Source organism: Chelonia mydas, chromosome 1, assembly GCF_015237465.2.
Source record: "Chelonia mydas isolate rCheMyd1 chromosome 1, rCheMyd1.pri.v2, whole genome shotgun sequence".
In the NCBI taxonomy this organism is placed as follows: domain Eukaryota; kingdom Metazoa; phylum Chordata; order Testudines; family Cheloniidae; genus Chelonia; species Chelonia mydas.
Genome location: NC_057849.1, coordinates 226,837,742 through 226,849,224, shown reverse-complemented (window position 1 = coordinate 226,849,224; position 11,483 = coordinate 226,837,742). Strand labels below are relative to the sequence as shown.

General features: G+C 42.1%; 1 protein-coding gene across 1 annotated transcript in view; it reads left to right on the top strand.

Annotated features, from left to right (window-relative positions):
• Positions 1–8,988: 8,988 nt before the first annotated feature.
• The window catches only part of MPPED1 (metallophosphoesterase domain containing 1), a 73,398-nt gene continuing 70,903 nt past the window's right edge, over positions 8,989–11,483 (top strand). Inside the window, exon 1 of the mRNA XM_027824215.3 lies at positions 8,989–9,466. The gene's annotated coding sequence lies outside the window, so the exon portion shown is untranslated. The remainder of the gene's footprint in view (positions 9,467–11,483) is intronic.

Here is an 11,483-nt window from a genome sequence, read left to right as displayed (position 1 = left end):
TCTTGGGTTCCCCAGAAATACACAGAATCACACAGCACATGCAACATTCCCCTTCCGGAATATTAACAAAACATCATTCAAATCTCCCAGCCCTCTTCCACAAATGCCACACTTTCTTTCTAAGACTCTTTCTTTCCTATGGTCTTTCCCAGCAGAGACTTCTACTCTTGCTCCCTGCATGCACCTACTAGGAGTTCCACCTGGGTAGGACAATGGGGTCCTCCATAGCCTGACCCTGGGCCTCTTCTCCACCCATGGAGGCTCCTTTTTATAGGAAGTGTCAACTTAGGGCTGCAATCAATCACTTGACTTGAGCCACTGGGAAACTTTGTGACATGTATATTAAATGATATCTTGTGAAAAACAAAAGGCACAAGGATAAGAGGTATTTAAGATATTTTTGAAGCCTGATGATGAGGTATCTGTTTATTATTATTTCAAAAAGTCTCCAACTACTCAGTTAGCAACCCTTCCCACTTATACAGTGCCTTTTATAGGAGGATCTCAAAAGGCCTTTACAATCACTGATTGATTCACAACACCAGTGAAGTAGGGTATTATAATTATACCCATTTTACAGATGGTGGGGGGAAAGGTAGAGATGTTAAGGTCAAAAATGGGTGGCTATTCTTGGAAATTTTGTCTTTAATAATTTGCCCAAAAAGTCACACAATAAATTAGTAGCAGAGCCATGAACAGAAGAGAGTAGTCTTAACTCAGCCTTTTGCTCTAATCTCAAGACAGGCATTCCCTTATCTGTGAGTTTCCTGGTCATGATGGGTTAATATGACTATATTGTGTGCTTCTGTGGTTTAATTGTTATGTTATTAGGGTAAGTAAAATAAAGCTGCAGCTTTTCTTTTGCCATATTAGTGCAGTTTAATTACATTTGGGAAAGGCGAAGAGGAGAGTGGGAGCTTGCCAGCATTAATGCTGTCTGTCATTCACAGCCCATTGATGACAAGGAGTTGAAAGCTTGGCAGTTACTCTCGTAATCAGCAACCTGGCTGATGACGAATGGAAAAGATTATGTGAACTATCCAAAAAGGGGCTGGGGGAAGTTCTCCAAAGAAAAAAAACAAAAGAACAAAGGAGGAGGAGGGACCCAAATCCAACACTAAGCCCTTTGTGTACACTTTACATGAAAGACACTCCACAAAATAGTTGTAGTATTCAGTGAAAAATTCCATTAGAAACTATAGCTAATGTAGGATCCACATTCCTAAAAATACAAGTACAAATATTTACAGTTGATGGTTGCTAAAAGTAATTTAGAAATATACATTTTTTCTAACTGAAGAATATATCTTATTGATGAAAAATACAACTTGCCAATAATACGGATGGTCTTGCCTCATTTTTATTTTTCATTGCATTAGCAGAGGAATCTATAGAGCCTTTCAAAAATATAGCTCCTGGTTTTCTGAGATGAGAATGAATACTGTTATTTCCTTTCATTAATAATGACACAAAATAGGCAACCATCTGCTGCTCTGGGTACCTCCGACATTATTTTAAATAATACAAAAAGCCCACAGCAAAGCTCAAGAAAAACTCCAGCAAGACATAACCTCCTACAAAACCCCCTGGAGAGGATTTTGTCCACCAAAAGTCTGTGCCTGATTAATAATCACCCTCATCAAACCCTGTGTTAATGGGGTTTCTCTGGGTAAATGAGGAGGAGAATAGATTCCATTGTGGTTGTGGCTTATCAGGTACAGTGGAGGATTTGGGATTTTTCTGCTTCATTTGTCAAAATCTAAGTGTAATAAGACTTGGCCATCCCCTTTTACTGCACCTTGTAAAAGTGTCAGCCACCTCTCACGTGCCATTTCTTGGCCTGGGTTGTCTTTGTGCCACCCTTCCTCAGTTTCTCCTCCACGCAAGCTTCTGAAACACTCCACAAAGGTTTATGTCCAATAACACCACTGTTTCTTGGGATCTCATTTCTTACTTTATGTTTGAGTTTATTTTATGTTATCTTCCACTCCAACTCCAAGCTGGGCACAGTCCCTCCTCCCTGAAAGCCTGCCTTCCTTCTTACCCAGCACTTGTTAGACTGGAGTTCCACCTTCTCCACAAGTCTCTGCTGCTATCTTCCCCTAGCTGACCCAAGGCCCTAGAAAGAGCTTCCTTACTCTCTTAAGTATCTGCAGGAACTATCACTACACATTTGTAGTGCCTTGTCCTTCCAAGGCTTTTCGTTATCTATGATAGGCCTGACTGGGTCCCCTGACCTTCATTCTCCCTACCTGGAGCAGCGAGTTAAGCTTTTCATAGGTGGACTGAAGCCCATCTCCCGGTAAGAGGACAGCCATCCTATGACACACCTCCATGATAAAAATCATGCTTGCTTGTTGGAGGTGCTGTCATGTAGTTACTACGGATACTGAGTATTCCAGACAACTTTATATAATTGTTCTGTGGGATCCTAGATGCATGCCATTCAATTTGTAGCACAGATTATTTTTTCTTGTGCTTGGTTAGGCAGGAGGCCTTACAATACTCACAATTACTGTACCACTGTTACTTAGAAATAAGTGCCTGATTATGTATAATTGTTTTATGTAGATCATATGCTACTCAGGTAGCATGTCACCTGTTGTGTCTTGTACAATGCCAGAGACAGAACTGGAGCAGAAATAACACACAGGTTTTCAATTGTAACGATTAGCAGCTGAGGTCAATTTGATGTTTATGAGTGGATAATGTTGGTTGTTCCAGACTTTGTAAACGGAAATTCTATATCATACAATGGAAGGGATATAATACTACTATCTACAGTTCATGGATATCTATTTAGAATCCAGTCTATCTGGGTCTTCATACTACATGGAGTATAAGTACTAGGACAGATGGAACAGAAGTCCCATTAGTTGAAAAAGGCAGTCCAAGTTTTCAGTGGAGCAGCCTACAATAATGAGAATGAGGCGACTTCCAAATTTAGTGTATGGTATTGACTATATATTTATTATAACACTTTCCAAATATTATATATAAGAGATCTCCTTAGAAATTCTTGTGGAATATTTTAGCCACTCTGCAAACCTTTTTATAAATCTACCAGTATAAAAAAAAAATCCAGGGTAATCTTGCATATTTTTGTGACAGTGGTATTCTCCCGCTGCCTAGAAAACACTCCCTTAATTACTATAAGATGACGAGGGATATTCATTATGATTCACTGAAGGTTAATGTGATAAAAAGTTACAAAATACAGCCCCAGTTCTCGAAGTTGATGCACACAGATGGGTCCTGGTGCCTGCACTGAGCCTGTCTGCAAGGTTCAGCTTGCAGGACTGGGGAATACCAGTTTAGCAGTGAATACGTAGATGTTTGAGATCATCAGACAAGGAAAATATTTTGGAAAAATGTTTGTGTCCATTTTCCATCAAAATCTCTTTTTCATTGACATTTTCTGACCTGTTCTCTAGTACTTACATTCTTCTTCAGTGAAACTAGGCAACCTTTCCAATCAATTTACTTAATGATCTGCTTGGAGTTTTCATTGCAAGACAGGTAAAATACTAAGCAAAGAAAGTCTGTATTGCATACCTGTCAGTCTCCCTATCTCACAACGTGGGCACAAACCTGCTCAAAGGGACAACTGTTTCCTCATTCTGCCTCTCCACTGCTCCCCAAATGTGACTCTACAGATCTCAAAAGTCATGATTTTTTCATTCTCCATTTAGTGCTTTCCAAACATCCTCTTATGGAAAATCCCTATAGAATGTAATGGGGATGAAGTGAATAGGGTTCTATAGAATTTATTTTCAAAAAACAACATAAAATATATTCAGAATTACAATTTCTAAATATTTCTTAGCTGTCCAATAGAATTCTATAGCAATTTGTGATTCTCTATTAAAATCTAAAGGCCAATACAAAAACAAAGAAAAGGTATTTAATCAAATATAAAATGATGTTAGGATTATTCCCTATGGTCCCATCATTTCCTGCAAACATTACCTCATCTTAATCTCCCTCCATTTGCCTTCCTGTGCAATATGGGTAGGCCTTCATTATTACATAAGTAGTAGTTTGGACAGGAGTTATACCGGGAGACCCCAGACATCACACCTGGCACAACAGGGAACTCTCATGTTTGTTGTCTGTTTCAGTTGCGTCTCCCTTTCTCCACACTGTGTCCTCAAGAAGCTAAGTCCTCTTTCTGCTGGCTCTTCTCCAGAATATGCCACTCCAGCCATCTGATTAGATTTGATCCCTACTCTGGCTAATCACCATGGCATTCGACAGCGCCAAGAGGGAGGGGTCTGCACATAAGCCACCACCAGTGAGCTCAGACAGAGAGACGACTACAGCGTCTTCAGTTCAGTATCACCAGTCTTTAAATTGCAAGAGAATCCAGCAGCACGACTGGACAAAGACAGAAAAATTGCTCTGACACCGGATGTTCCACTCAGTGTGGGGACAACTGAAAGGCAGCCAGAACATTTTGATCTACAGTTAAAAATTAGTGTTAGAAAATGCAGACTTGTTAACTCCCATCATATCTTATTTTATTTTATCAAAATACTTTCAAGCTTGACTATGGTTTTGTTGACACGAAAGAATGATCCCATACACTCTTAAACAAAGGATGCAACTATAAGAATGCTGCTTTTGGTGGGACACAACTGAGAGTACCAATTCAGGACAAATTGCTTAGAGCAGGGCAGTCACAGCCCCAGGCTGGTGGTTCTCCATCTCTAAGGCACACCAAACCAGCCAAACAGAGAGGACTTCGGTCTCACCCCACTGGCTAACCATAAGTCATACAAGCAATTCCCTTAGACACGCCAGTTTTCCAGTATCACCACCAGTGCCACTCATTATGGGGATGAATGGTTATGAAAACCAATACCCCAGTAAAAGAAAAAAGGTTCTCTCAATCCCAAAGGACCAAGCCCCAGACCCACGTCAATATACAAGTGAGATCTTACCCACAAATCACGCTGTTGCCAATCCTTTAGAATCTAAAATCTAAAGGTTTATTTAGAGAAAGAAAGAAATATAAATGAGAGTTAAAATTGGTTAAATGGAATCAATTACATACAGTAATGGCAAAGTTCTTGGTTCAGGCTTGTAGCAGTGATGGAATAAACTGCAGGTTCATATCAAGTCTCTGGAATACATCCACAACTGGGATGGGTCATTCAGGTCTTTGCTTAGAGCTTCAGTTTGCAGCAAGTTTCCTCCAGAAGTAAGAAACAGGATTGAAGACAAAATGGAGGGGTTTCCAGGGTATTTTATATTCTTTGCCCGGTGGAAGGACACCCCTTTGTTCTTACTGTGGAAAATCCCAGCAGCAAGATGGAGTTTGGAGTCACATGGTCAAGTCACATGTCCATGCATGACTCAGTTTGCAGGCAGCAGCCATTGCTCACATAGTATCTTGAACATTCCCAGGAAGACTTCTTATGTGGATTGGAGTCTCCCAAGGTCCACTGTCAGTTAAGTGTTTCTTGATTGGGTACTCAATTTGAAAATTCCTTTCTCAAGAAGCTGCCCAAATGCTTCACTAATGCTATTCACAAACACACTGAGATACAAATACATAGCCAATATTCATAACTTCAACTACAAAAATAATACACACATACAGATAGCATAATTATAACCATCAAATCATAACCTCTTCATAGGCACCTCACACAACAACCTTTGTACAATATTTGCTACAAATATATGACAGTGGTTGCAACAATGATCTATATGGTCACAGATCATGTCAATAACATCACAGCAACAAATATAGCTTTTTGTTTGGTTTTGATCCATTAAGTGTCAATATCTGGCAGATACCAAATCTGAAACTGGATATGACAGCAACTTTACAGGGAGGGAGCTGGTTGGCAGAAGGGGATTATCTGGCTGAGGAAGGAAAAGAGATGTGCAGTCGGTGAAGGATTTAGGGATGTGGAAGTGGGTGGAGGGAGGGAGGGTAGCAGAACAGTGGTGGGTTCCAGATCCCAGAAGCACCGCTGGCTACCCACATTTGACTACAGACTGTCATTCATCACTGTACTAATACTCCTGTATCCCATTCTGCAATGGCACTTTGGTGACAGAAGCCTGCACTCTTTGTTTACTTCATAAATATCCTTACTGATTATAATGCAATGAACTAAATAAAACTATACATAAAATACTGTCAATTAACAAAATAGACAACCCAGCCAGAAAAAACAACTTTACAAAAATAAAGTGATGCACTGCTCCACCACTTCTCTCTCCATCCCTGCTGATCTTATTAACTTCTTGTTTTGCACAACCGTTTTCCTTTAGATAAGTACATCTTTCTGTATCACATGAAATTCTTCAGTTTTTGTCTTTTGCTGCATAAATAACATGTCCATATGTTGCAATTTCTGCTGTCAATAATAATTATTTAAAAATAGGATATAAAAGCTTCTCCACCTTCAAGGATCAATCTCTTAGCATAACCAAGGGCAATTGCAGCTCATTTTTTAAAAAGCTTTGTAGCCTCATGAATTAAATTAAAATCATACAGCAAATGTATACGTAAATGACTTATTGGGTAACAGATGATTCTAGAATATTTCTAGAGCTTTTGACCATAATTTTCTATTAGGATATTAATAATAGATAATGATACTTAGAACTTGTATAGAACTTTTTCTGAATATCTTAGTGTCTTTCAAAAAGGTACACATTACTCATATTTTACAGATGTGGAAATGGAGCAACCAAATACCCAAAGATTTTCAAAAATGGATGTGTAAAGTAAGTCTCTGAAGTTCATGTTTAGCGATCTAAACAGGTGGCCTGACTGTCAAGAACTGAGCACCCAGCAGTTCCCAGGACGCGCTCAGCACTCTTGAAAATCAGCCCACTTCTTTACTTAGGAAGGAACTATTTTAAAAATTTTAGCACCAATATTTACTAATTATTCCCACATAGCTACCACACATCATTGTCCAGTAGGCCACATCTGAACCAGTGCACAGGTATCCAATGTATCCTTGGAGGGGTTTGAATTATTTCAGCTTAGAATTACAGTAGAATTTAAGAGTTACGAACACCTCAGGAATGGAGGTTGTTCATAACTCTGAAATATGTTATAGTTGTTCTTTCAAAAACTTAAAACTGAACATTGACTTAATACAACTTTGAAACTTTACTATGCAGAAGAAAAATGCTGCTTTTAACCATCTTAATTTAAATGAAACAAGCACTGACAGTTTCCTTACCTTGTCAATTTTTTTTACCTTTCCCTTTATTTTTTTAATAGTTTACATTTAACACAGTACTGTACTGTATTTGAGGGTTTTTTTTTGTTTTGTTTGCGTGTTTGTTTTTGTCTCTGCTGCTGCCTGATTGCATACTTCTGGTTCCAAATGAGGTGTGTGATTGACTGGTCAATTCATAACTCCGAGGTTTTATTGTACTAGAACAGTAGTTCTCAAACTGTTGTACTGGTGACCCCTTTCACATAGCAAGCCTCTGTGTGCTACCCTCTCCCTTTTAAATTAAAAACACTTCTTTACATATTTAACACCATTATAAATGCAGGAGGCAAAGTGGGGATTGGGGTGGAGGCTGACAGCTCACGACCCCCATGTAATAACCTCGTGACCCCCTGAAGGGTCCCAACCCCATTTGAGAACCCCTGTACTAGAAGATTGTATATCACAGCCCTTCATATGTTTATAATAATTAGTCTCTCCTCTATGTATTAATTTAACTTTCATGCTCTCTAGCTATAATATCATATGATAGGATCATTAATATATCATAGTGTGTTCCTGGCCTGATTTTGAAACTAGCAGGAGCTGTGCATGTTCAGTATCTTTGAAAGCCACGACACTAGCAGTCTGGGGCAGAGACCTTGTCTCATCTTGTTCAGTGGTGCTGTATACATATTTTACATTTTGTATAGCGTCTTTCCCCCCCAAGAACTGCTAAGTGCCTCTCAGGAACATAGTCCCCCCTAAGGTGGCAAGATAGCAACTATTCTACTTGGCTCACCCCAGCAAAGGAGGGAAATTTTGGCCAAAGATACCAGGGGAAATCCCAGTGTTCATATGCCTCTTGGCTCACCCCAGCAAAGGAGGGAAATTTTGGCCAAAGATACCAGGGGAAATCCCAGTGTTCATATGCCTCTTACTTTTTTAAAATGTCATGAAAGGAGCACTGGATATTTTTGCACTTGCCGGAGCTGACAGCAGGTCCTTTTTAGTCTTGAATAAGTGTCATTCCCTCTGAATGGACTGGCCAGTGTCCGAAGAGGATTCTGGGCGAGATGGACCATTGGTCTCACCCAGTATGGACGTTCTTATGGGAGCGGGTGGGAATCCTGGCCCTAGTCAATGCCCAGGGACCACCCAGCGCAGGGTTGCGGGGAGAAGCAGGGCTCAGACAGTCCCAGCCTGGGACAGAACTGCTGAGAAAATCCCCAACAACATAGAGGGCGTCAGGGGATTTCCACTCCCTATGGCCCCCAAACCCAGCCAGAGAGAGGGGCACTGGGACACAGAGGGTTCCTCTTCCCACCCCTAAACCAGTGGCACCACGGAGCTGGGAGTGGGAGCCCCCCAGCTCCTGTGATCACGAAAAGCAGCCCAAGGGTGGGGCCCCTCATGCAGGAGGAGGCCGGGGTGGGGGGGCCCTGAGAGCCCCAAACCATCCCATCACCACACCAGGTGGGAAGGGAGGGGGCTCTGACTCTCCCTCCATCCGGAGCACACGGGCCGAGCAGTGGCCACCCCCCAGTCTCCGGCGCTGCAGCGGGGAGAGGCGGGCTGGCGCGGGGGGCAGCCAGCAGCCGGGGAGGCGGCGCGGGAAGGGAGGGGGGAATCCCCGGCCCCCCCAAAGGAAGAGGGGGAGGGGAGGCTGGGCTGCCGGAGAAGGAGACGGTGGCTTGCAAAATAATAAAATAAAATAATAATAATAAATGCTGCCTCTTCACAGCAGCCCTGGTGGGAAGGGTAAGTCTCGGGGGGAGGGCCTCCCCCCCCCAGGGACAGGGGCGGATCCTTGCAGCCCCCTCTACGCGTGCGGCGCTGGGGGGGGGGAGGGCTTCGCCGCAGCGCTATTCCCCCTGGTGCAAGGCGGGTGGCCAGGGGCAGCCAGGCGCCAAGGCTCCGGCTCCCTCCCGGGGTGGGGAGCCGGGCTGGGGTGGGGGGCTCGGTGCGCCGCCGCGCGAGCGTCTGGAAACTCCCCCCCCAAGCGCGTCAGGGGCTGGCTTCTCCCAACCAGGCTGCCCCGTGGGCTGCTCCGGGCTCCCTTCAAACAAACAAACAATTGCCCCAGAGCTAGCGCGGGAGGAGGCAGCCGGCCGGGGGGAAAGGGCTGCTCGGCGCTTCCCGGCCCGGGAGAGGAAGAGGAGGAGGACGAAGAGGAGGGAAAGCAGCTGCAATCCTCTCGGCTCCCCTTCCCCTGCCTCAGCGCGGCTCTGCTGATGCTTGGCTGCTGCTGGGCTGGTGGAAAGGGCTGGCTGAAGGTAAGGACTGGCACTCTGCGCGCTGGGAAGGGCTCGCTCGCTCTCTGGGTTGCCCTGGATCCAAAGGGGTTGCGAGGAGCCCTTCCCACCTGTGCTCCAGTCTCCTAATGTCACCTTGGAAGTTACTTTTTGTTTGCAGAGTTCCCGTGGAGGCTCCTCAGGGCAGCCTGGGCATTGCACCACCTCTCCTCTGGAGCCAGAGACACTGGGGTGGGGCTGGACTTCGCTGGGGAGTGGCGCTTTAGGGGGGCCTTTCAGGGTCATTTTCTTCACCCCATTTTCAAATACCACCAGCCGCCCGCTGCAGAACTCCCCAGATTTCATGGCACTGCTCAGTTTGTTTGTGCCCTCACCTTTGAGTGGCAAAACGAAGGGGTGGGGGAGGTTGAATTGTTTCCTTTGTGGTGGGAGAGGCTTTAGTGACCTTCCAAAGTTTTGTTCCAGCAGGAAACCGTTCTATAAGTTTTTCAGAAATTAGGCTGTTTCTGGCATCATCTGTTATGTTAGATGGTTGTGGTTTGGTATACAATCTTACACGCTATATTCTTTTTTTGGGGGGGGGAGGGGGGAGACAGAAAAAATGGACATTTGGATGTTGTTTAGCTACTTTTAACTTGTGGCTTTATTAATAACTGTATTTTATATGTTGCAATTGTACATAACTTTATTGACTGAATATAGCATAGTCACTATAGGACACGGTGTATGTGTACATTATATATAAAATTAAATCAGGAAAATAAAAAATTGGTTTAAATAAATTATACTGTCTCCTAAGATTTAAAACATTCCATCACTGCTTGGCAAGAAGATCAATAGTTGAGGATGCACTTGCTATACACAATCCTGTCTTCACTACGCCATAGTTAAAAAGGGTCTAGTAATGATTATACCATTAATATTCTTTTCCAACTTCGGTAAAAGTTAAATAAATGTAACAAGTGATTAATTTATAATATGGTCTAAAACAGTTTTTGGTATTGTGGATAAATCAATAACTAATCAAGATTATTAAACTATGAAAGGGACTACTGCTGACATGTACTAACATTATTTCCAAAGGATTTTATTATGTATTTTAAATACAAGTTTGCATCCTAAATTTATGTACCCAAAATAGGCTTTTGACCCCTGTGAGAAGAATATATCTTTTGAGAAAAGTATTTAAGGGGCCATTATATCCTGCAGTGGAGTACTAGCTTGTAATAAGATCCATGAATAATAAACTGTGTTTCATGGTGCCAGACACACTGGCAGTGTGTTGCATGCATAATACTTTTTGAATTGTTATTTTACCTATGGATTTTCTTGGCATTCTTATATGTATTATAAATGCATTAATTGATGGACACATATTAGTTATGCTGTAATTCAGCCATGGATTTATTGGGTATTATCTGGCTTTGCTGTTGTGATTTATTTCATTTGTCTCAGAGGGCAAAAAATCTTGATTGAGCACCCTTGTAATTTTTATCTTTCTGTGAGTGTACATTATATATACATACACCATTCCCTCGTTAGGTTTTATTAGAAGTAGAATAACCATTTTAAAAAATGCCTACAGGAGTTCACACATAGAAAAATGCCCATTTTCAAGATATACAAATGTGCTTGATAGATTAGAGCAAATCTATAATACATGTTTTAGAACCTTCCATTAAGATGCGATTTTAAAAATATTTGAAATGGTGTTATAAACATATGAAAATGCAAATATGTTTATAGAGTTGACACGCTAGTCTTATTTACACAGGTTGTGCTTTTTTATTTAACTCTGCATGTTCAGTGTGGGAGCTATTGGTATCAGTGTAAAAAGGGCTAGAGGTCTGAAAGCACACAATCTTTTTGGACGCTTCAGCCTCTTGAGAGAAATAGTTCCCCTAACAGTGTGGTTTTGAAGGAATATCTGTTGTGATATGCTGAGGAGTTTCTCTCAAAAGTCACAAAATAATTGTCTGCTCCTACTCCTGTGGAAATCATTGGGAACAGAATTGGGCTCTGTGTTCCAAATTGGACT